General features: G+C 38.8%; 1 long non-coding RNA gene across 2 annotated transcripts in view; it reads left to right on the top strand.

Annotated features, from left to right (window-relative positions):
* Positions 1–25373, top strand: part of LOC308066674 — a 106887-nt gene that overhangs the window by 10980 nt on the left and 70534 nt on the right. The window contains exons 1-2 of one of the 2 annotated variants that reach the window (XR_013929249.1): positions 1–1676; positions 1716–25373. The exon at positions 1–1676 is cut by the window's left edge and continues 10980 nt beyond it; the exon at positions 1716–25373 is cut by the window's right edge and continues 29545 nt beyond it. This is a non-coding gene — a long non-coding RNA (uncharacterized lncRNA). The other variant, XR_013929250.1, reaches the window with a different exon arrangement.

The following is a 25373-nucleotide window of genomic DNA, read 5'->3' as shown; positions in this document are numbered from 1 at the left end:
GCTTGTATGCAATGTGTTAACAGGTTTAGAATGTAAAATCTTCATATGCCCAGTGCTTTTCATCCTGTTCAAATTCAAGTATGTATATAAATGTGAAGCCGGTCACAAGTTCTAAATCCCTCTGTGTGGTCAAGGTCTTAAATACAGTTGGTCCAAACCAGAAAGCCCCTGCACAGTGATTTATGACACAAAGGGGAATAAAAATGTCTTCCTTTCTTATGCTTCAGTTTTTACAGGCAATGAAGTTGGATAATTGGATCTGGGTGGCTTAAACAGTGCAGTGCAACAGAGCATTCTTCCTCATTATTGCTGTTTTAGGTTCATCCAAGTCTGATAGTAATGAAATGTGTTATTGTATTATGGCTGTTTGGTATCATCTGAAATTATTTTTATGTGCACTTACATCTCTTAAAATGAAGCAAAACTGCACATTATTTACCAGATTCAGCTTTTTAAGTCAAGAACTGATTGTACACAGAAACTGAATTTCCTTCTCATGTCTCAAGTAAGACCTGCCAAGCATTGGAGGTGATGGTGTGTGAAGGAATCCTGTTTTGCTGCTGGCACAAGTTAGCTTTCTACTTGAATGTTGGTAATGTACTTTTTTTTTTTTTTTTTTTTTTAAATACAGAATTCCCAATTTCAGAAGACATTTGTTTGGTTTGTACAGCCCTTGGATTCCTGTAATGGTGACAGTAAATGTCTCATGAAATAAAGGGACTGTTACACATTTGTATAGAGTTAGGGAGCTTTTGGACTCCTCTTGTAGCTGAAATGGTTGTTTCATCTTAGTGCAGCCCATGATCATAACCCATGGACACACTTGCTTATGAGATTTTCCCTCTCATTGTTTTCTCACATATTCTGTTTCATTTATAGGGAAATGTTCTGACTTGTTTGAAGATCAGATGAACATCCCATAGAACATTAATCTGTGTTTCCCCCTCTGAATGTTCATGACTTGAATACTTCTCCTTAAATTGTGCTAAGAAGACTGCAGCCAGAGTCTGCTGAGTAGAACTATATGAACAATGCTTCTATCAGCCCCTTGAAGTAGATAAAACCATGAATAATTCAGCACAGGAGAGTGCCTGGCTCTTCTCTGGTAGCTTCACAATAGGTCACAAGTGACTAAGCTCAGAAGAGGATGTGTCCTCAGTGTAATTAGTCTTCCTTTAACACTACTGAATTAGCACTTCTGTTTTATTGTATCCTGAAGCTAAAATGGTTATTAGGATATAGAACAAGCAAATTATTGCTAAATGCCTTGGGCAGATTACTTCTCACTATCACTTTATTAACTACATTTTACGTCATCAGAAAAGCTTAAGTTGGGAAAATTGGTAAAATGACAAATGTTACCTTAAAACAGAAGTCTGCAGAGGTAAGAAAGAAAAGTAGAGATAAGGAGTTGTCTAAGTTTCAAACATGTGTATGGGCATGTATGGTATGTGGCATGAGCATAACACATCAGCCATTGTTCCTACGTCATAGGTGTTCAAACTGTTTATGTAAGATTGCTTTTTTATTATGAGATGATAAAAAAATACAATTTGAACATTTAGCTTGAATATAATTTGAAAAGTCATATAAAAAAAAATCCCCATTCTAAGGCTCAGTGTTGATCCAAAAAAGCTCTTTCCTCATGCTAAGCTTATTCTGTATAGAAACCCAAGGTGAGGGCAACCAAGGGACTATTTTTGAGGAAACCCAAGGTGCGGGCAACCAAGGGACTATTTTTGAGGACCAATTTCACAGCTAAATTACCCTCTCTAACCTTGCTTAGAGATTTTAGAAGGAGCTCTTGCTACTTGATTAGTTCTTCCTGATCCTACCTTCCAGGTACAGGGACCTAAACAGAGGTGCCTTGGCTGGAATCACTATATGCAGGCTTTCAGGTGCCTTCCAGGGACTCCATCATAAGAGGCCTTATGATGCTGTCCCAGAAGATTTTACAGGTGGATTTTACTGATCTGGTTTATAGTGCAGGCACCCAGGAGGTGTGTCAGGGTAACTGAGTGGCCCAATGGGATGTTGGTGTAAGGAGGAGAATGAGCAGCAGTTCTTTCAAATGAAACGGCAGCCAAAACTATCGCATCGGGAAATTAGAGTCTATGTCACTTTGACACATAGCCTTTTGGCCTGAACGCTTACAAGTACTTCTGGGTATTTAAGCCTGCCCTCAAGCTCCTCTGAGCCACTGCTACCTCACATTCCCTCTGCTGCCTCTTTTCTCTTCCACTAGTTGGAAGGGGGTGAACAGAGTCCTGATGTGAAGGATGGAGGTGGAACAGGCTGCCACAAGTGGAGGGACAGTGCCTGAAGACAGCCCAGCACCAGCCTGTTACAGATGGATGGAACTGCAGTCCATTTGGATGACTGCAGTAGCAGCTGCAATGGCAGCTGTCTGAGTTTTGGGGTTTGTTTGCCAATCTGATACTTTGTCTTTGGTAGCCCTGCACATGTAACACTAGATTTTGCAATCTTTCCTGCCAGTCAGAATTAGAAGTACTAAAAACTGATGTGTGTGTGTGAAATTTTCTGTTAATTTTTAGAACTGTCAAGGGTAAGCAATCCCACTTCTGTTGAAGTTTGTACCACACCTCTGTGAAGGTGCATGGATGTATTTAACACATGAATTTTTATATAAATTGTGTACACAAATATAAATCACATAAAAAAAGACAGGGAGTTGTATCTTAAGTCACGAGACAAAGATTCAACAGGATGTCGTTTCCTACAATCATGTTATTTTATGTCGGAAATATGTAATGCTTAAGCTTTTAGAGACACCTAAGTAACTTCTCAGTACTTGAGGGTTCAGAAAGAGGATAGGCCCAACAGGGCAGGTTTCATTCTGAATTTCCTGACCCTGCTGGGAAGAATCTCAGGATGAGCATTGCTAATAGCTGTATTGAACATTTTTTGATATGCATCAATCAATTATTATTAAAAAGGAGTTCTGTGGTGACATTTCAGAGCTCTAAACAGACACAGAAGTCTACCTAAATTATCAAGAATTTCAGAATAAATATACAGTTTTTACACATTAGGGTGCTTTTTAATTTCCTATGGGGTTTTGTTAACAGTCATGAGCTTTCAATCAAAAAGTCTGAGAAAAGCCTTGCACTTTCAGCTGCTGCTGAAATCAATAAGCTCCTGGTAAAGAATGAGTAGCATAAAGTTGAACCAACAACAAGCTGGTAGGGCAACAATCAGGAAAAACTTTATATCAATGCAAAAGAAAAATTCTTCATGTTTCATACAGCACAGACCTTATACATATGACAAACATATAAGCTATGGTATATAAAAACAATGCTTTTGTTCCCTTGAAGCATTGCACACCCCATAGAATCAAGTCTTCAGCTGGGTCTAATCCATACCACCAAAATCCTGTTAGTACGTCTAAAAAGTTACTGTTGGTTTCTCTAACCACCCATCCCAAACACTATGTTCCAATGACAATATAGAGGTAATTTCAACCAACTCAAAATTCTGCTAATTGTTCACAGTGTATTTTTCTGGAATATGTGTTATATGATGGTCTTAAGGCTCTTTTACAGCCTAAATGATTCCAGGATTCTATGGCTACAGTACAGTGATATCCTCTGAGGTGAAATTCATGGTATACTCTAAGGAGGCTAAAGTGCTGCTCGTTCCTTGCATTTTAACTTTTTTTTCTCCTGGTATGCAGAAACTTCTGTGTATAAAATGGGAAAAAGTGAACCCATTTTGGATATTTGGTTGAAAGCTCAGTCCTGAAATGTACTCTTATAAACATCCCATCTGGCAGAGGTGATGGTAGTATTGCATTTATTCTCCCTGCAATAGCTGGAAGTTAATGACTTGCACAGATTTATGAATAGAATTGTATTGAGGTGATCTAGTCAGTCAAACTCTGGAGGAGAGTAAGGTTGGGGAAGGGTTATGTCTGGGTTTTGGGGTCTTCTTTAGTATATTCCACTATATTCCATAGTTATGAAGTGAAGGACAGATGCTGCCTAGGGTGCTTTTTCTTAGCACGATGGCATTTTCTGTTTTGAGATCAGATAACCAGAGCCTAGGAAAAACTATCTGAAAAAAGCATAAAGAGGAGTAATTTGATAGGGGCTGCTATGAAGCAAAATCTATCAGATGGCCAAATTTCAATATTCACTAGTTTCCATCACAGCAACAGAGCTACTGCGGGAAAATGTCAAAGAGTTATAGCTGTTGCCATGCCCGTGGCCTCTGTGCTGAGGCTCTCCAGCAGATCCCTGCCTTCCTACAAAAGGGCTGTTGGAAGGGGAAGGACACTGGCCCCACAGAATGAGGTTAGCTTGCGACTGAACAAAAGGTATCAAGAAAAAATAATTGGATGTAACTTGGGGTACATTAGGTAATGTGATTCCCAGTATTAATTGAGTTTCCATACTGTGTCCAACAAAGTTTTACCAAATTGAGGCACAGCACATTTGTGGACGCAGCAGGTTGCTTATTGGTATAGCACAACCATGTGCATGTTATCTAAAACAAATGAGGGTGTAGCAGCACCACTTTTATATTCCAGCTGAACACACAAGGTCTGCAAAACTTTATAGTTGTGGACATTAACTAAAGGTGATGACAAGTAAGTCAAGAATGGATTTGTATGTAGCAAATTAGACAGAATCCACATGCAGTACCTTATTCCCCTCTTGAAGCATCCTGAAAGATATGATGATAAAATGTCAGGGTTAAATTAAAGCTTTAGTGATGAATATAGCTCAGAAACAAAGCCTACATTTTGGGTGGGTGTCCAGAAAAGGAGAATCTGACCCATTTAAAAAGTGGGTCTGAATGTGGTTAAATATTGTGATTAATCTGGAAATATTTCTCTTATCTCTTTTCTTAAACTTCCTGAACTGAACAAGGATGTTGCAAACAGTGTAATATATTAAGAAAGAGAAGTTGTACAGTATTAGTTAAAGGTTTCCATGGCAATAACACACTGAAACTCTGTGATTTACTAGCACTGAAACAGACAATAATGAGACAAAGAGAAACCTGTCTTTCTTATTGCTCACCTAAGAAAAACAATTTTGAGAACTCTGTGAAAATCATATGCAGTGCAAGTTTTTCTTTACAGGTTGCAATAAATTTTCTGCAAAGGTTATACACTTCTGGATACTGTCCAGGATGGCACATTTTCAAGATTTTCCTAGAATCCTCGGGAAGTGCTCATATTAGTGTGGATGGCCAAGCCTTTATGACCCATATCAATTTTAAAGCATGTGATAACTGTTTACCCAGCAGTAACATAAGGTTTGCTAGGGCAGAAATTCCAGTTTACATTTACAGTCAGTGCTTCGTGAGGGACATATATATCTAAAAATTCATTGCTTGTTTATTCACTAGGATTATGAATGAGTATTTTACATGGTGGTTAGTGAAGACAAAAAAGAAGACAGAAGAAAGAGGGGAAGAAGATTCGGTTTGAGTATATTTCTAAGGTCTAGATGAAGTTCAATGAAGTTTTGGTGCTTTTTGAAGAGATTTGAAAACCAGGAAACATAGCTGATGCAGATGTCCAAAATACGGGCTTTCCCACAGAGGTATAAGAAGATGAGCAATTTGTCCCCCAGAATTTCAACTACTTCGACCTTGTAGAGCAGGGGTCCTCAAACTTTTTAAGCAGTGGGCCGGCTCACGGATGAAGTGGCAGGCAGCCATCTGCGGCTGCTTGGTTCCCCCCCAACCCCCGGCGGCGTGTGGGGCGGGGGGGTCTGTAAATACGGGAGGCCAGATTGAGGACCCTGAGGGGCTGTATCCAGCCCGCGGGCTGTAGTTTGAGGACCCCTGTTGTAGAGAAATCAAACTTCCTTGTGAGATATCTTGAAATTCCTGGTTTTGGGAAAACCACAAACCCATTCTTTCTTGCTGTGATTTCACATTGTTAGTTCTTTTCAGCAAAAAATCAGCTAAGCAAAACAGATTGTAGGTGAGGCTTAACTTAACCAGCCTCACTTAACAATCATACTCTGAGTGAAAATTCTGCTTGCTCAACTGGCTTTTATGTTTCCCATGTTTCATATTTTCTGATCCCTCCCTATGTAATACCACCCACCACTGGTATTATTTCTTTATATTATTTATGGAATAAATACTTGCATCTTGAATTCAGTTTTGTTGCCTTTAAGAAAAAAGTCTGTCTTAGCAGGTACATAGGATAGTTATTACAATACACAAAATAACAGCTATCAAACTATTATTTTTTTTTGCTGCAAAGTACCCCGATTTCTAGAGATTAAAACAATATAAAGGTGGATATGATTATTGTTGTTGTCATTATTATTGTAATTATAATTTTTTTTCTAGGAAGTGATTTTACAGCTCTGAACCAGTCTTGAAACAAACATAATCCACCAAGCACTTAACAGTTGACCACCTCACCAGTGATGCTGAGCTATGTTATTAGAAGTTTTTCATATGGGCTAAAACAGCTATAATGGGCAAAAGGTCTAATGGGCAAAGGATCAAACTCACTCCTGAATTCACTGAAAGAGCTGCCAAAACTGCCAATTCAAAGAAAGAAACAATGGATCACTGGCTGTGAGTGTTGCCAGCATGATATTTCATTCTGAAGCAAAGACTGTCAGCCTGTTAATCATGTTGATGACTTGTCTGTAGTCTTATTAGTAGTGTTCAGTTAACATTGAAATATCAGGTTCCAGCCACTTCACTTGACTGATTTCAATAGCTGCAATAGGAAATATATTCTATTTACTATTATATGGTATTTTAAGCTTCCTGTTTCAGAGGCGAGTATAATACTGAGACTGCCACATAATCTGTAGCAAGTGGGTACTGAGTTATTATAAGAACAAAGTAGTTATTAATGAATGGTTAACTTGAGCTGCAACTAAAATGTAGAATGCCACTGTACCTTTCCATTTCTCTCATATGACTGAGATTATATTCATTTTTCATCATCCTGCTCTAGTTCACTAGGGAGAACTAGAGAACTCTGCTCAAAATGTTCATACATTTCCAGAAATGTGGTCATATAGATTTCCAGCTCTGGACAGTTAAAGTAGAATCCTTCCCAAATCATCCTTTTTTAAACAACATGGACATGAGGATACAATATTCAGATTCAGGCTGACATGCACAAAATATTTTATTTAGATTTTATGTCTGAAAATTTCTCTGATAATTCTTGTAGAAAATTGCAGGTTTAGAAAACAGGATTTCCTAGAAAGAAAAATATTATGCTTGAGATTTCACCCCACAATTCACTTAGTCTCATGATGGCTAAGTTACAGGCAACGGATTTTTTAATAGATAGTATTATTAGAAGCTGCTTTAGAAATTGAGCATTTCTTTCATGTTAAATGGAATAAGTTTTCATTGATATAATTTTGTGAAACAGGGATATTTCTGCAATACATGAATTTTTGTAGACAGAAAGAAAAAAAAAGTCTGCCTGGCTTTCAGCAGATCATTTGTGTTCTTGAGTGACAAAGTAAAATGACATCTGGCAAGAACTGCAGAAAACTGGGCTCATTCTGTGCCTCAGAAATATGTGATTTATATGGGGAAGCAAAGAGTGTGGGGTCTGTGTGAGGTATGGGCTTTCAGATGAAATACAAAATGAAAGACCAGACTACTTGCATTCATTAAAGAGCTTATGGTGCTTTTCACAGGACAGAAATTCTTTCTCCAAACCGTAGTGTAAGACTCTTTCATCACACACTGTATCTTAATTATCAAATTACTGGAAGGTGATCTAATTACCATCTGCTAACGTGCTGTCCTACACAGGAGACACCATTTTGTTACAGGTTATTACTGAGTGACTAAACAGTCACCATGTTGCATTCCTGTAAAACCACGGTTTCAAAAATGTATAAATTCTATTGGCATTCCATGAGAGAGAAAACTGTTAAATAAATCTAAGTTATTAGACTCTATTATTCTAACGGGAATAAAGCAGCAAAATATTTGTCAGTGGGCAACAATTCACCACAATTAAAATACAGATAATGAGAACATCCACAGGTGCATTCAATTGAATAAAAAATTCAAAAGCTATCTACAATCCTTACACTCTAGCACATGAGGAAACCACTAGTTGATGGGGTTAGGAAGAGAATTTCTTCAGAGGTATCTTATTTCAGAATTGTCACACAGTTGTTAAGACAGACTTCCTACATTTTCCTTGTTATTAGTTTTCCAGGTTTATACTATCTTCCCTTCTCTGTCTCCACTATGAAATTTTCTTTGCCTCTTATGCAAATATGAATGTGAATGGCACAGGGTTGCCCAGGGAAGCTGCAAAGTGTTACTGAGACAAAAACATTTTATTGTTTTTAATAATATTGTTCTGATGGGAAAAAACAGCAAAATATTTGTCAGTAGGCCAACAACTTTCCATTATTAAAATACAGCTTATGAGAACAAATCTTATAAGGCTATTGAAAAGATTTCTTCAAGCATCTGAATGCTGAGTATGGTGCTGAACCTGTGCTCTTGGCAAAATATCTTTCACTGTGGTCTGCTTTATACTTATGTATTTTGGATGAAAGAACTTTAAAATCCTTAATGTTCTGTTCCTGCATCCACAAAAGTCAATAGTAAATTTCTGTTAGCTTCAGTTGCATAGAAAACTGACTGGTTAAATGTTGCAGCTTCCCTTGAAAATACAGGGCTGTCTTTATTAGTAAGGCTGTTTTTCACAGTGGGACGAGCTTGCACAACAACATGTCAAGCAAGGAGAGCGGGGACAGAGATGTAAACAAACCAAAGGACTCTTAGCTCTTTCAGCTCTAAGCATTAGGCTGCACAGTCCATAAGTATTTTTTATAGACTCAAAGAACTTTGAAGCTGTCTCACACACAGGTGGTGCCCAGGGCTGCTTAGGCTGAGACTGTGATATGTTCCAGGTAACACCTGGCTTCTTTGGAGCACATTTATTCTTGCTGTGTGAAAGAGCCAAATTTGTTTACTCAACAAGCAGGTTTACTAGAAAATATATTAGACATGGCTTTCACTCCTAATGAATGACATGACAGCTTCTTAAGCAGACTCCTGTTCACCTATTTGCCTTTCTGTTTGAAGGAACTTGCCAGTCACTATTAAGGTTTCTTAATGAGTTTAACTTGAAAAATCAGCTACTGTGCCGCAGATGTCCATCCATCAATTTGCTTCTACAATTTCCGTGAGGAACTTTGACTGTATGGTTATTTATCTGTTAGGGCAGTAGAACTGTCCAAATTTCTCATATATTCTGATGAGCATTTAAGAGAGCATCATTTAGAATTATAGAGCTATAAAGCCCTCTTCCTTCATTATTTGATAAGGAGACCCTAAAGTGATGTTATATATTCTTTCTTGCTTGTAGATCTTAAACATGTCCTGTTATACCCATCTATGCATGTGGTTCTGGCCTATGTTAATAAAACCTTACCACAGAGACAGAGGCCTTATTCAGAACACTAATTTATTTCAGTGACTAAAGACAAAGTAAGATTATAACCTATATTTAACACTGGAGAATCTGTATAGGCATGGAGTGAAGCAACAATGTAATGAATGTGAAAAAATGTACAATGTGAAAAACGTGAACGAAGTTTAAACTGGAATGAGCTCTTAAGTAGACACCAGGGGATTCACTACTCAGCCAAGATTTTTCTTCTGTGTGGTTCTTTCCCTGTTTCAAGGCATTTATAACATCTTTCCTATGTGGATTCCCTGGTGTTCAACGAGGATTACAGTTTTCCCCTCTCAAATGACACTCATAGGGTTTCCTTAAGCTACCTTACTAATTATTTTCATGAAACTTAGCAAAATCTAAATCTTTAATAGTTCTACTTCTCCATCAACTTCACTGAAATAGAATAGTGGGCAAAAAAGCATAAAGCAAAGTTGCACTGTCCTTAGAAAGCAGTCTAAAAAGAAATGAAAATGATATACAGAACTTGACTATTTTTACTTGCATTCCTTATGGCTAATTTGCAAAGATGTGAAATCAGTCAATTAGTTTCTGTAGACCTCAGTTAAGTATATCATATATATGATTCTGGTCTAAGTGCGATTCAGGCTTTTGTTGACCTGTCAGTGTGCATCCAAACCACAGATCTTCCTGTAAGGAATACGTAAGCTGAAGGAAAGATGCAGCTGTGCTGTGTAATTAGGGTGTAGCTGAGACACCTCCCTGAGCGAGGTAATTCATTATCACCTAAAAGACAGACTCTGCTTCTCAGCATTCAAATGCATATACAAAGAGTGGGGAAAAGGGCATCCAAAAATGTAAGAAACACAAACATCTCCTCACCAAGGAGGATGTGGGGCCTATTCCACGCTTATAGGAAAGAAAAGGAAAAGTGTCATATAAAATAACGAAAGCAGATGATAGTCAGTCAGATAATCCTCCCCACTTTTTTCTCATGAGGAAAACCAAATGGAAACTAGTGAAAATTATTATGCAAATAGATGGGAATAAATGTTTTTTAAGGTGCATAATAATTGTTGGTACCATTAGACATGACTGAGATCAAGCTTAAAGGAGGATTCAGAAATGCATTAGACATATACAGAAGTAACAAACACACAATCTGAAGTTACAATAGCCAGAGTTTCTTAGTTTATTGTAATTCAATGTCATGTCTTGTAATTCATTCATATGTCAACCACATATGCTAAAATTAAACTTAGGTGTATATCATACTATATACAGTAACAAAACAACACCCAAATGTCACTTGGAATCCTTCACTTAATGGACCTTAGAAGGCCTAAAAAGAATTATAAATGATAAACTTACAGAAAAAAATTGTTATAAGCAACAAGAAGATTTGGGACAACCAGCCTATACTGGTATCAAAGCCAAGTAAAAATTTCTGCAGTTGTTTCATGCCCATGAATGTAGTGTTAAAGTTAGAGGTCTGTTTCATGTCCCGAGTAAAGTTTGAAGAGATGAAAGAAAGTCGTACTACGTATAACCACACAGCTTCTTCTCAGGACAGAATACCTTCCTAGAGAAAAGTTTTGCTTAGTAATTACCAGAGTATTTTCCCATCAAATGGAAAGTTTATGCTGTAAGGCATTACTTGCTAGGGGTACATTTCACCCTGGCTCCCCACCGAAATGGTGGCATTTTCTGAAGACCAACCCAAGGCTGCCAGGTTCTTTCACTGTAATTTATAGACTCAATGCAGTACCTCTACTTGCATATCTTGTGAACAAGATATTGAGCCTGAAAAATGTATTTTGGAACCTATTTGTGAAGGATGAGAAAGTAGGAGGAAGAGAGGAAGGGGGAGAGAGAGAGGGGGAGTGTGTGTGTGTGTGTTTCTGTGTGTCCAGTCATGCCACAGGTAAACCTCCTGGAGAGTGTGAAGAGCTACTTGCAGGTCACATGGGCTAGAAGAAGGGGTACAATTTTTCTGGAAAAAAAGAGGGGAAGAGGGGAGAAAAAGGCAAAAAGGACTAGACAGCTGGTCCCTACTTCATTTTTGGACCAGGTACAGTTTTGCTTTGTGTTACTACAATTATCTACAGGCTTAGATAGAAAGACATGGGCAAAGGTCTGTTTTGTTTTTTTTTTTTTTTTTTCCTGGCTTAGGGAAATAGCTACCATTTGTAATCAGTGATGAAAAACTAGACTATATGGACCCCATGACTCATTTGTAATTGCAGCTCCTATGTGCAAATACTAGAGATGTTTCTAAAATTGCCAGCTGAATTAATTTCCCCCCCAACCAAAACCATTCAGGGGGAATGAATCTAACTGGTACATCTGTACACCCACCTCTGCACCTCGACCAGCACCAGGGATGTGTTGTATGTCTTACTGCCTTGTAATGGCAATGGTGTAATTATTGGTGATTTCACTGCGGATGTTTGTACTGTGGATGGGAATCAATTAAAATGCTATATTAGAGACAACAGGATGTTTACTTGGAATAATTTTTTGATTTACTAAATAGTATAACTAATGAAACAAATTGCTTCTACCAGCTTTCACAATAGTTTAAGACTTATTAAGCACAACCAGGCAAGTGTTCAGCTATCTGAAGGAGAAAGCTTGAGCAATGGGCTGGAAAAGCAAGGTCTTTAAAATATGCCCTTTTTTAAGATTTAGCTTTAGTCTCTTGTTTCACCCTCCCTGTCAAGTAATTAAAGTTCTTGACTTGTTTCAAAATAGCTCAGATTAAATTTCATTTTGTTAAGCACCTCAATTTTTCAGCTAGAAAAAAAAAAAGACCATTAGGAATTTGCATTATCCATTACAGCCTCCTTCACGATCTGAAATTTATATGGGAAATGCTAATTGGACGTTCATCATAATAAAGATAATGATTTCTGTAGTCTTCACAGTGATAATTAAGATGAAAGATGAAAATGATGCAGAGTGAACATTGTATTCTTTATTTGCTGTGAATGGGGAATGGAAAATTAATTCTGTCCTTGTGGGCAGGGTAGGGGTGCCAGGCAGGGATAGAGGAGGGGGGGCATGTACCAGAAATTGTTTTGTCTGAGACATCTGAATTTGCTTAGAGGAGAGATGGTGCTGCTGATTTTACTCCAACACCCAGATGAAGAAGGATTATACTGTGTGAAACCTCCTAATATTGGGAGCTGTCCTGAAGACAGATGTGGCTAATGAAATTTTGTTCTTTATGCTTCCATATACTGTGGGTAGGAGCTTCCCCTCTATTGCTTTCTAAACGATGTGTATTCCCAGTTCCCTAAGGGAAAGAGGCAGCTTCAATGGTGTGGAGTTGTAAGTGCAGTGACAGGCAGACTGCATGAGTTAAATGGTCAGAACAGTCATTGCCATATCTATGTGCATCTGCTTTTGAGACTAAATGCAAACCAAATCAGAGCTTTGTGAAACAGAAGGAGTTTTACACAAAAATCTTTTACATTTGTGCTACTCCAGTATTCTCTGAAAGAGGTTTAGTGACTCTGTAGGGCAGTAGGTAGAGCAACAAAAGCAGTCACACTGCTTCCAAGGTTAACATGGTTGATACTGTTATTTTTTCTGAAACTGGAATTAACTTGAACTGTTAGCCTGAAGTCTTTGCTGAATCTAGACAGGACCCAAGCAAATCAAACATCTCTGATTATGGGCTCAGAATAGCAGTGTGACTAAATACAAGTATCCCTTGCCAGGTACTTGCCTGATACAAATTTGTGACATGAACATTTCCTTTTTAAAACAGTATTTTCTTGAGAACACTGCTGGGCTGTTCTATGGTTATGAGTGAGTACTAAACCCACTTCAGTTGCACCTGAACCCAGAACTGAACTGGATGCCTGCATGCTACATTCCTTAGGGCACACAGCCAGGAGCCAGGTATGCCGGACCTCTGATCTCACTTACTGCAAACACTCCAGGTTACTGGCCACACTGCAGCAGTACCTGAAGGTTCTGATTGCAGTAGGTTACACAGAGGCACCCAGGAAGACACAGTCTCTGTTCTGAAAACTTTGCCTGTTAGCATCTGGCAAGGTGCAATGAATAAATAACAAATGGTAGAAGAGTGAAGGACAAAAGAGGCAGCAGTAATATGATCAGTTAGAGGCCAATGATGTGTACAGTTTAGGTGTTTTTAGCAAGAATGAAGGGAATTCTGCTATAAATTAAAGTCAGTATCTGCAGAACATGCATTCAGAGGAGGTGCAGGACCATGTATTTGGTTTGGTCAATCTTTAAATTAAAAAAAATTGCATAAATCACCTCTAATAATGAAGGCATGAGCAGAAATGCCAGTACAGACTAATGGGGAATGAGTTGTGAGGTTATGAGGATTTTAATTTCCCTCTGCATATTAGCACCTGCTGATGTGGTAAACAATCCCATATAGTGAGCCGTGGTCACAGCTACTTGGCTGCATCTGTACCTGAGACATGCACAGGGAAAAGGGGTTCCTTTGTGAGGCAAATAAGCAAGCTTTATGGGCTCAAAGCAGCAGGAGAGTTCTCTCACTGAGGGCCTCGGTGGCAAAACTGTTCACAGCACTAAAGTGACCCAATGGCACCCTGAGACCATTCAGGACACTGAATTTGGTAACACTTCTGAAAATTAGAAAACAAAGAGTTAAGCATTTTCTTTCAATTTATTGAATGTCAGAAATACAGCTGTAGCATATATGTCCAGGCAGCTTTATCTTGCTTCCTTGGAGCAGGCATTAACAGCCAACAGGAATTACCTCTGTTCATTGTAGCAGGTGTAGACATACTCCTTGCTACAGTAAACAGCTGGAACCTCCCGGGCTGTCTGTGCTTTATTATGGGGAATTCTGGACCTCTACTAGGAGTGGGTGTGAGCTCCTGCTATTTCTGTGATCAAAGGAAAAAAATGCATGTACTTTGATTTCTGTTCTATATCAACATTCGTATGTAGAGATTTCCTTGCTGCAAGGACTGTCAGCAGCTACCCTGATTTTTAATGATGAGCGAGAGAGAGGGTCATATTAGCTGGCATCATATAGATATATTTGAAAGGTTGTAGAAAGAAGTGAAAGGGCTGTAGCATTTGACAGGTGTGATTTCTTTTCTGGTTTTGAGTGCAGGGCAGGTGGAGTTGATTGCTGTTCTCTAAGTTCAAGCCCAGAGTGCAAGCCTGCACAGTATGTGTGAATTGCTGAATGGGAAGAAGAAAGTTGAGTCAAGTTGGTATGGACATATAACTTTTCTCTTCCTGTTTTTCAGAAATCTGTATTTTACCTAGCTTTTGTGGAGACTGCAGGATTCTGCAGGCTAGCTTCAGTTTTGCATTTTTGCAAGTCTCTTTCCTTAATCGAAGAAGATATGTTATTTTTAGGAATTAATTATTGTTCAGTATTTTCTGGTTCTTAGGGGCTTAATGCAGTTACTCTCAGTACCTGCTCGGAGCTTGATTGACATATGCAGAAAGGCCAGAACATAACCCTGTCAGTCCATCTTCTCTACCCCTAAATGGCAAACATTAATGGCTTCTAAAGTCCTCCATGGGCTTCTGCTTCTGGGGAGATGGGTCTCAAGAGCAGTGGAGAGCAGTCAGAGGCCCTCAGAACTACCCAGAAGAGCCATGAATTGGCTCAGGCTGGAGGGCACTGTGTAGCTTTGGGCTGAGAGCACTGTGCTGCAGGCCCCTGGGAAGATGGCAGTCTGGGAGCAGGTGACCAAGGCTGGACTGTGACCAAGGCTGGACCCATCAGGTGCACTCACAAATAAATGGATCCTGTTGTCACTGAGGGCTTATGTAAACCAGCTCTGGGAAGAGTTGGAGTGACAATGTCTCGTCTGACAGGGGTTGCTCCAGCTAATGGATGCCCATTGCAGTAGGATGAATAATATTTGGTGAAAAGAGACCTGTTATTCTCTCCTAGTTTTGGAAAGTGAGATTTATGGATACCAATACTGCTCAGTAATTCATAAAAAACTTTTACACGTGGCCATAAACAGGAATTGCTAGGCAAACAATTAGGTGTAAGAAAAGAAAGACTACTGAATTTGGCTAAAAGCACATTGTGTATACATTGGCAGACACAGTTATAAGAAGGAAACTGTACCTCTTACCTTTCTGAATGGAAAAATCCCTTAGAAGAGGCAATTCAATTAGTGCTCCAACTTGTTTTAACAGTTGCTGTATTTAAGCCATTTCAGTAGCATCCTACAGGTTTATGAGACTATAATCTGGTTCCCAAAAGGAAGAACTGTGAAGACAAATAAGACAGTAAAATGGGAGCACTATTCCTGGTGTGAAAAACTTCACATGGGGCTGTGCAAATAATTGACTTCTTGGTTTGCTTGCTGAACCAGGGAAAAAAGAAGGCAGGCCAGCGGTAGTGAGAAAAGAAAACCAATTCACTTGCTGCTTGTTCCAATTGGATCAACACAGAGTGAGGGAACAGGGGAATATAATTTCTTAGGTGAGCGTCCTCAAATGAGGTAAAAAAGAAAGTTCCTTCATTTGGAGCTATTCTACACTCTAGAGAAGATTTTACTAGACACTGAGTCAAGGGTATGGCATTGGTGGCTAGAACATTCACTCAAAGGTGAGCCATTTGAGCAGCTGTATCTCTGCCGATGGGCATTCAGTTGCCTAAAGTACAATGGAACAACTTCAGAAAAACAAATTCTTCTGAGTCTTGATCCACTGGTCAGAATGAAGACACTACCAACTTCTGGGTTTTGCAAAGCTGGCACTGAAATTGTTTCCATGTTTGGAGGGTGACCTCTATGTGGGGCTTTACTTAGTGAAATTGTTTTTTGCTGAAAAAATGTTTCCAGCACATTTCATGTACATAGTAGTAAATAACAGGATACAAAACTGCAGATAATTTATTTTAAACCTGAATTCAAGCATTTCCTAGATTATAGTCCTGTGTTTAGAGGGAACTGGAAATTGAGGTCACAAGAGGTAAATTTTTCAGAATGTCCCTCAGTTCTTTGAATGCTTTACTTTCAGAGATCTCATCTGGAAATACACTGATTTGATCATAATAAGATGCCTGCCTTGAACTTTTGAAATGAGACCTCTATGAATTGCTGCATCAACCTGAACTTTTTTTTTCATCTTGCTAATGCTCAAAGTTAAATTATCTTGAACTTTCATTTACAACATAATCTCAGCCAGAACTCCATCCTGATATATTATGAATGTTGAAAATGTTCTAAAAATTTTTCTGCTTCCTTTTTTTCTGGTCTAACTCTGTATCTGTTCCTGGGCCTCCAGTGCAAAATATCCAGAAGGAACAAGCCCCAGACATTTTGCAAACTCTTTCTTCCAGAAGGTTTCTTGACCCATTGTTATAGGAATAAGTGAATAAAATTACTGAGACAAACTACAAATAAGAACTCAGGTCTAAATCCTGCTTTTCATGGTTCTTGAACCACTAATAATTTAATAATTATTTTTCTCGTTACTTTATGGTTTATGGAGGACATGGTAATCATCCGCGATTTTTACAGCTGTTCAGATTATCCTGCATTTAATAACGGGATTCTAGTTTTTCACATATGGTTAGAAGGATTGTTCATTCTGTTTAAAACAGAGTACAAAAGTTTGAAGTTGATAGCTAACTGAAAGACATATACAATGAACTACTCATGAAAAGGAAAAGCATACGTAATGTTCTTTTCTAGGGATGGCTCCTCTTTCTGTCATTCGTGTGCCCTGTTCATGTAAAGCTCTAAAGCAGTCACACTGGGCACAAGTAATTATCCAAGCCAGTGGTGCAAAGAGGGGTTCACAGGTGATGTTTACAGTTTTCTCTGGAAAACTGAGTTCCTTTTCCTCATACTGGTTCTCTCCTTTCCTTTCCCTTTCCCTCTACACCACATAGCAATATGTACACTTTGTGCAAAGGGATGATCCTTTCCAAGTGAGTATTTTTGGAACCCAGACATTAAAAGAATGGAAAAAGGTCCCAAGAAAATTCCATTGTCACGTGTTTGATTTTTCAGTGTAATGGAAAAACAGAAAATAAGATGTATTTTCAAAGCCTCTGTCTGTGTCATGTCAGACTGATTTCTTCAGTTCTAGCAGATTTGGTCTGCACTGGAATGGAAAGTTTTGAATTTCATGATTAGGCACATCAGGGACAGAGTCTTCTTAAACAAATACACACTTACCCACCCACCCACACATCCATATACAGATGCACAAAGTAGCTGCTTTTAATCTGCATAACTACAGTTTTGGGATTATGCACTGGTCAATTCCTATTGATGAACTAATTTTCTGTTGTTATGAGGCTATGTATATTGATCTTGAAATAACCAACAAATCTAACAGTATTTATTTGGGACCCAAGAATGTGAGAAATCTTGTTTGCAGATAACAAGTAATTTATCCTGCTAAGTGTCTCCTTAAAGGTAATCTATAATGTCACTGGGATGAAGGATCACATTATTTTGTAGGAATCCTTCTGAACTGGTATGATTCATTGATGCTACTTTTTTGGGGTGGCATGGCACAGCATTCTGCAAGTCTTAGCATGGAGCAAACAAAAGGTTTGTTCCCAGCCTGCAGTTGACATATACCATACAACTTTATCAAATTCCATATTGCTTTTTTTCCCTGGAATAACAGTTAGTTAATGAAAGACAGTTGATTTAAGTAGCATGGTGTGTGAGAAGAAAGGAGCATGGATCTTTGATCTCACTGTGTTTGCTCTATATAAGTGAGAAATCTGGTGTATTAAGTTCCTGCTGACAATCATATCACGGAAAGATGTATACAGAGGTTAATTTTCACATACCTTCTTCATTGTAGGGGCTATCAGCAGCCTTAAGGAGAAAGGCAGAAGAGGATGTGAGAGTGCTTTCAGAGAGCTGCCTGCAAAATAGACTGCAAGTGGGCAAGTGGGGAATTTTAAAGAGAACAAATGATATGTGGAATAAGATACAATATAAAAACCTTAACATGTGTCAGGATTTTTTCACAATAGTTACTGTAAAGGCAGTTTCCCTTTTAGGGAAACTTAGAACTTTGGAAGCATTTGTAACAGTATCAAGAACATTTTTTTTTTTAAGCAGTACTGTCTTGCAGCATACGTTCATCAGATCTTGTAAGATAACCAGGTTCAGGCAGGCAGCATTTGACTGAGGAGACCCAGAAAGAACATTTACGGCTGAACTAGTGTTAGAAATCTGTAGGTGGCATTTTCCTTTTGACACAGAACCAGCTGTGTGGTAGAAAAGATGTACCTTGGCAAGGTTTGCAAGTGTGCTGATTACAACACACTGTTAGATTTGTGGGGGACTACTTGTACTATGCAAAAATTTCACTTCAGGTAATGCAATTGTTTCTATTCAGCTTCCTTTGGTGTTTTCAGTGCTCTTTGCTTCATTTTTTAGGAGACTTCCCAGCTTTCCTTTGTGTTCCTAAGGGCATCCTCCGGTAGTAGCTTTGCTGTAGCAAACAAAGTAATCTTAAGTTTGCACATCATTATATATTATATTAAGTTTGTGAACACAACCCAGACACTATGTAGACTCTGGTGGTGTGAACATAGCTTTGAAAGAACTGATGCAATTTAAATGGTGAGTTAAAGGAAAATCTCCAACTAATAAGAAAGGTGACAAAAGTCTTGCGTTGTGTTGATATCATTCATTAAAGGGCATTGCTCTTCTGTGGTTACAGGTGTACGTTTACATGCATACACAAATGTGAACATGAGATGATTATCATATAATTACAAGAAGCTTTGGGAAGCTGTTTGATTCATGTAGAATCTGCCTCCGCTGTTTGATTCATAAAGAATTAGCTGAGCTATCTCCCAAGGACGAGTAACAAAACTCATGTTTTGGGGATCAGTGTCCCTGGAACTAAGAAATGATTTTGAAGGAGACTGAATGAAGAGTAGGTGACTGGAAAATGGAAATCCAGGCGGCAGAAGCTGCTAGTGTGTGGAGGCTAGATTCTGCTACTTCCAGCTAAAGTTTTGGTATTCAGCCTTTGTGAACTAGATTGCTTGCTCGTAAGAAGGAATTTTGTTTCCCATTCCCCTCTCAGTGACACTTGAGGTCAGCACTCCCATCTAATTAACTAACTGCTTTTTTCATAATAACAAAATGTGCATTGGCCAAGAAAAGCAGGAAGAATGGGCTTGTTATTAAAACTTCAAATGAAAGCATTATAAAGAAGGTATATGGTTTTATAATTTATATGCTTATTTCCAAGCTAAAATAGTGAAACAAACCTTTACTTGGATGTAGACTGGGAAGAAAAGTACTGATGTCTTTTCCTTTTGAGAATCTTTATATTCTCATGGCAAGCGTTTTTCTCCTTTTCTATATTTTAAATATTGTTATTCTCAAACTCAGAAGGTGCTACATTCACTTCCCAAATAAAAAGTCTGAGCATTCCTCATAACAAAACAACATCAGTTAGTAGAACTTTCACTTCAAGTAGTGTAATTTCTGCTGAGACTCATTCTGTTCAGCTTTGTTAAACATAACCACCACGGTAACCCTGCAGCTGGAAACCATGTCCTAAGGCAGGGATGATACCTCCAAGCTGCTCTGGCCCAGCTGTCATTGGGAAGACAATCCTCTAGGTAATTAGGCTGCACCTTAACCGGGATGGCCTAGAAATCAGAACTGATGGAAGCACATGTGCTCCCAGATCTCCATTCCTAAATGGATGATGTCTACTGGAGTTCCAACGAGACAAAGTTAGCCCTCAGTACAGGGAGGATCATGTCACTGGCTGTGAATTAGTTACACTGGAAACTCCTGTCCTTTTTAGGCAGTATGTTCTGTTTCACTGAGCAGACAATAGAATTCACCATGGTTCAGAAACCCAAAACATGATCTATGCCTCTCTTGAAGTCATTGGAACTAACTGCAAAGTAAGATATTTGTCAGTCCTTGAGTGCCTGGACCTGGCACTTTGATGTAAATGGTATTCCTGTGGTTAAGGAAACATTCAGAATACATCCCTAAAGTAACAAGGCAACTTCCAAGCTCAGCTTTGACAAAATATATCATACTATTCAGCTTTCATACTCTTAGCTAACATTCCCTTTAAATCTGCTTATATGGCCTTCATCACTTTAGCATTTCAGTACTGTAAGATATAATATGCATAATGGTAATGACTAAGTTCCTGGCTAGAGTTCATGGAAATTCCAGATAGAGTAGCTTTAAGTGAGATTAATAGTTCTTACAGTCTGAATGGCTCAAGTGACTCCAAACAGGATATAGAGCTGGCTGCTGATTGAAATTCAGCCTGGGTGAGTGGTTTCCAAAGTTCTTCCTTTGACAAATAAGGAACAGGATTAGCTGCACTGAAAGCAACAGGGGTGAAAAGTCAAAAAGTTACTGGGAGTTGGCATGAAGGAGCTATACTTTAGCAAAAGAGGCTGCAGGGAGTTTCAGAAGAAACTCAGAATTGTGGTGCATATGGCAGAATCACTGGTGACCTTTTGGGCTGGAGTAGTGCAGTGCTGTATAAGCCTCCTCTGCAATATTCCAGTAGATCCGTGCATGGGGGAGCTGGAATGGATATAGCGAGGGGCTGTGCAGATAAATTTGAAGTGCACCAGCAGAATGGTATGTAGGGAGTTAATATAAAACCTTCCCAATGTACTGCTGGCTTACTGCCAGCAATATTAAATCCTTGACTTTCTGCTCATGATATACACTCAGGACAAAATTTATGAACACATTGCTGAGAAAAGAGTCCCTGATCCACATGCAAGCTGTACATTTCTTCTGGCATCTCAGTTTCTTTCAGTGTTTAATCCCTCTTTCCCCACCCTCATCGTGCTTGTCTGCAGAGGCTTGTCAGCAGCTGAAAGAATATGGCTTTTAATAGTTTAAATTAAGAAGAGCATTTAAATTTTGGTGGTTTTTGGTTCTTTCTGTTGTGGTTTTTTTCCTTCAGTTTTTCAGTTGTGGGTTTTTTTTTTTTTTTTAATTTTATTTTATTTGTGAGATGTCGTCATCTCTGGATTTTAGATAATAAAATGCAAGGGTGGTTTTTCATGAATTGAGGAAGGATGAAATTTTTGTTGACAAAACTTTACTGTGAAATTGGGGATTGTAAGGGTTTATTTAATATCTATACTCACCTATTTTTCATGGCTGTTTGTATATTCAGTACCAGATACATATAAAACCTCCATGCATCTCAACATGCTAATTGTGACATTGTCAATTTCAAAACCCAGAAAACATAGCTATCTTTTATAAAAACTTTAAATTGTGAAATTATGCAGATCACAGTAAGTGCACACCCACCCACACAATGAAGTAATTTTTTTTTACCTGGACTTGAAAAAACCTCAGAGAGCATTTTATGAACTTCAGTGCTGCCTTCAGATTTGCAAGGAATTTAAAAACAATATGTAGAAGCTAGCAGCCTTATCTTCTCAAAAATCACTGAGCTCCAAGTGAGGCAGTGCTGGGTAAGGGCTTAGCTGCAGCGACGCAATGATGGAACACCTTGGGCACTCAGGAGCTGTGGATGAAGACTGTCACTCAGCTAACCACAGGAATTTTTCACACATAATTAATGCGTTTTTCTTCCAAACTAGCTGTGAAGCAAGCCTGATGCATAGTATATGTTATGGGAAATGCACAGAGGGATGGAAGAAAGACAGGCAAAACACTGGTGTGTATAGGGGGACTTGCAAAAGTTGTGAGGTAGAAAATCAGCATTACAGCTGTCTACTCCCAACTTTGATGACATATGCAGATGCAGTGAAGTTGGCTCCAGAAGTATTTATTTTTCTGATTTCACACTGACAACAACAGGAACAAGCTTGCTGATAACTGTAGCTTCCTAATGAAAATCTGCATACAGAAATGAAAAAAAGAGACAACATTCCTTTGAGGTTGTTAAATGTTTGCCCAATCAACCAGCAGACCCTTGAGTTAGCAAGGTGTCCCAGAGATGTCATGAAGATTCTTTACAGGTATAAGGTCCTTTTTGCATAGATGAGAAGGTAGGACTGCAACCTAAAATATTTCTTTTGAAATACTGACCCAGCTCTGGTTGAGTCAGGCTGTGTAAGGAAGGCTTACTCTGCTTCCATTCTGTAAGTAGTAGTCTTTATTTTCCTCCAGGACCGTCAGCCCTTATTCTCCATGAATTTTACATGAATTTAAAAAAGAATTTTAAAAGTATTTATTTATTATTTATTTACACACTTGTATATTTTCCATCTTGTGAGAATGACCTTCAAATGCCAGATCAAAACACGAGAGCATGCTGGAGCGTGCTGGAGCTGAAGTTGTGAATACACTTCAGAGAGATAACAAAGTTTCTCATTTATATCGTTCCTTTCATCACATAAAATGATGAATTTTTTATTTGGTTGAAACTGATTTATACAAAACGATGGGCTTTGAACTTGTTGTGACCACGCAAGAATGAGATGTTTCATTCATAATAAAAAGTTTCAGGAAAAATTTAGCTCAGTGCGGAGTAACGGTCTAAAAAGCAATCTAGTTGTTAAGGGCCAATTAAGAAAGATGTAGAGAAGAAATACAGAACATCCTTATGTCACTATAGAAATCCATGCTGCAGTTGTGTGGTGTGCAGTCCTGTTCCCCTCATCTTGAAAAGGATATAATAGAATTGGAAAAGATTCAGAAAAGGGTTGGGAATTGTTTTCATGTGAGGAGTGACTGTGAGTCCTGGGACTCCTCGAGCCTAGAGAAGGTATGACATGAGGCAGAATGTGGCAGAGGTCTATAAAACCATGAGTGTCACAGAGGTGGTGAACACAGGCCAGTTATTCACTGTGTCTTCCAAGTGATGGTCTAAGAGCTGTCCAAAGGACCTACCAGCTGGCAGGCTCCAAACTCTCCAATGGAAGTGGTTCTTCATGTGATGTAGATGTAAACTCTGGAACTCCTTCCCTAGGGTGCTGCAGAAACTAAACCTTTACACAGATGTGAGAAACAATCTTCCTTATTACTTCTACCTTTATCCCCTCTGTGACTTTGGACATTGTATAAAAGACTAGGCATCTCCCAGCTCCCAGCTCCCAGCTAGATTGCTGGAGCGATTCCTCTGGAGCAGCAAGGACTCTGTAGTAAAAACAACATAAAAACTCCAAAGTCTGTCAGGCAGCACCTCCCTTTAGAATGGACTGAAAGCAACCAAAGCAACCTGACTAAGCAATGCAATGCAACTAACGTTGTGCTACACTCAAGAATGCTGCTCAGACACAAGTGATCTTGCATTTGTTGGTCGTGGAAGGCAGGAATGGGATGAATCTTCGTAGCCATTGCTTCAGGCACCACTCTTTAGGCAACGAGAGCTTTAACGCTGAGACTACTGACACTAGATCAGGTCCTTGAGAAAAAAAACACACCCAAGAAACATTTTATTTTGTGAATCATTAGAGTTGTAGAATGAATCCCTGCTGCTGTCTTGAGTAAGCTGGGGCTGACTAATGTCTGCAGCCACAAGGAAGGAACATTTTGTAATCTATAGTCTCTCTTGGAAGATACAATTCCATTCACAATACTAAATCACAGGAAACATTACCACTTGTCGAAAGCCTGAGATTAAGGCAATAACAATTTCCCTTTCTTAACCCTGTTTCTTGCTTTGTTCATCTGTCTTTAAACAAACAAGCAAGCAAAACCAAATAAAAATGAAGCAAAATAAAATACCTTTCCAGGATGACCTTCTGAAGACCAATACTGTAACTCACAAGTGCTTTTTTCTAGGATATTGGATGCAGTGAAACTTTACACAGAGAAACTTTATGCAAGAAATCTGTGTCAAATTAAGATGTAATGGTTGTTGCTATTAGCCCATTCTAAGGCAAGGCTGAAGAGACTGAAATTTTATTGTTCAAAGAACAGGAACTCTTTATTTAGCAGTAGTGTAAGAGCATCTTTAGTTGTACAAAGTAGAGTGCTGACCAGAGCTGATCCTACCCAGAAGAGGGTGGCAGCAAGGGGCCCTGCCCTGTCCTTGTTCTGTCACCTCAGCTTGCTTCACTTGAGGCTTTCCCTGTGAATTCCTGCCATCTTTCTTCAGGCATGAAGAGCCATTTATTGCTTAGCCTTCTGCAGTGCACTTAAAATCAAAAGTAAAATAAACTTTCAACAGGAAATAAAATTAAATTGTTTCTCTCTGAAGAACAAAACCAATGCATTTCTTTGAGTAATCATTTTTGTTACCATGAAGTCTGCCTTCTGCCTATTTTTCTTTTAATTGTGCATAGAAAACTACTATGCTAATCTGTAGTAGTGTTTGCCCTTGACCACACTGTATCCCCTTTCCCAGCTCCTGTGATTACTGCTGCATGCCTTCTTGTCACAAGAACTACACTAGTCCAGACTTATTGCCAGCATTTTACCTGTAGCACTTCCTAAACCAGATATGTCACACTTACATGAAGTCTATTCATGTTTCAAGTGACATTAATAATAGTAGAGTGGTACCAGTGACAGTAATGGTGTAACAGGTTAAGGCAACATATCTAGACAGACACCTTCTGGAGCATACTGCTGTTCTGCTCCCCTTTAACAGACCTATATCCCAATCCTGAAAACAGTCACACCTTGATATATACAGTGGATTTTTTCAGAAGGACCTAATAAAATCCCATTGATGCCTGAAGGCCTCTGTAGTTCTCAGGCTATGAATATTTTTGCATCACTGTTGGATCTGGAGGTTTTTCCTGAAGCTGAGGTCATGTTTTTCTGGGTGTTATACAGGCCCTTTGTAAATATATATTCAGCTACAGACCTATATGTGTACGTTTGTGGTTTACGACTACGAAGACGACTATAATTAGAGAGAGACTGTCTTTTGTTAGAATCTACTAATAGTTAGAAAAACGAACAAGTTTGCAATACCCCAAGCCCTCCACTCATTAGAGCAGAAGCAACAAGCTTCAAACAGTGCAAGCTGGTATCCAGGGCTCTAACATAATTTGATT

The sequence above is a fragment of the Falco punctatus genome, assembly GCF_963210335.1.
Source record: "Falco punctatus genome assembly, chromosome: 7".
NCBI lineage: Eukaryota > Metazoa > Chordata > Aves > Falconiformes > Falconidae > Falco > Falco punctatus.
The sequence above is the reverse complement of the archived record's forward strand: the minus strand, read 5'-3'. Positions and strand labels throughout refer to the sequence as shown.